Source organism: Benincasa hispida, chromosome 5 (assembly GCF_027475165.1).
Source record: "Benincasa hispida cultivar pf3 chromosome 5, pf3_genome.v1.1, whole genome shotgun sequence".
NCBI classification, from domain to species: Eukaryota; Viridiplantae; Streptophyta; class Magnoliopsida; order Cucurbitales; family Cucurbitaceae; genus Benincasa; species Benincasa hispida.
In genome coordinates, this window is record NC_143482.1 from 52,822,422 (window position 1) to 52,824,040 (window position 1,619).

Below are 1,619 nucleotides of genomic sequence, written 5' to 3' on the forward strand. Positions count from 1 at the left end.
CTTTCGGCACAAAAAATTGGAAGAAGAAGAAAGGTGGAATGGGGAAAGCTCCCACTAGCTGCTACCCAAAAGGGCGAGAAAGCCAAGGTTGCAAAGGGAACCTGTTTCCATTGCAACCTGGAAGGACATTGGAAGAGGAACTGTCCCAAATACTTGGTGAAAAAGAAGAAGGCCAAGTAAGGTAAATATGATTTACTTGTTTTGGAAACCTATTTAATGGAGAATGATGATTCGGCCTGGATAATTGATTCGGGTGCCACTAACCACATTTGTTCTTCATTTTAGGGAATTAGTTCCTGACGGCAACTAGAAGTTAGAGAGATGACGATGCGGGTTAGAACTAGGCACGTCGTCTCGGTTGTGGCAATGGAAGTCTCCAATTAACTTTACAAAACAGATATATTTTGTTAGAAAATGTCTATATAGTTCCTGGTTTGAAGAGGAACTTAATTTCCGTAAAGTGTTTACTTGAACAATCATATTGTATAAACTTCTTTGTAAATAAAATGTTTATTTCTAAAAATGGTGTCAATATTTGTTCAGCTAAACTGAAAAATAATTTATATGTGCTAAGACCGTTAGCAACTAACGCTCTTCATAACACTTAAATGTTTAAAACTACGATAACTTAACATAACAGACTTAAAATTTCTCCTAAAGAAAATGCCCAACTTTGTTACTTGAGATTATGACACATCAATCTCAATAGGATTGAGAAATTGGTGAAGAATGGACTTCTAAGCGAGTTAGAAGAAAATTCTTTACCTATTTGTGAGTCATGTCTTAAAAGTAAAATGGCTAAAAGACCTTTTACTGGAAAAGGTCATAGGGTAAAGAACCTCTAGAGTTGCTACATTTAGACCTCTTTGGTCTGATGAATGTCAAAGCAAGGGGAGATTTTGGATATTTCATCACCTTTACTGATGGTTATTCAAGATATGGGTATGTTTATTTAATAGAACATAAGTATGAATCTTTTGAAAAGTTTAAAGAATTCAAGGCTGAAGTTGAAAATGCATTAAATAGAACTATTAAGACATTTTGATATGATCAAGATGGAGAGTTTTTGGATCTAACATTTCAGAACTATTTGATAGAGTATGGAATTATATCCCAACTCTCAGTACTTGGTACATCTCAATATTATGGTGTATCAGAAAGGAGAAATCGAACCCTGTTGGACATGGTTCAGTCTATGATGAGTTATGCTTTCTTACCTGATTCGTTTTGGGGTTTTGCAGTACAGACTGCAGCGTATATTTTGAACTGTGTTCCATCCAAAAGTGTTATGAGAACACCTTTGGAGTTATGGAATCGTCATAAAGCTAGTTCACGTCATTTTAAAATCTAAGGTTGCCTAGCATGTGTGCTTGAGGCAAATCCTAAGAAATTGGAACCTCGTTCAAAACTGTGCCTATTTGTAGTCTACCTCAAAGGAACAGGAGGTGGTTACTTTTTCGACCCTAAAGAAAATAAATTGTTTATGTCGACAAATGCTACTTTTCTGAAAGAAAACCACATAAGGGAGCACAATCCCCGCAGTAAGGTTGTATTGAATGAACTTTCCAAAGAAACTACTGAATCTTCAACAAAAGTTGTTGAAGAACCCAACATCTCAA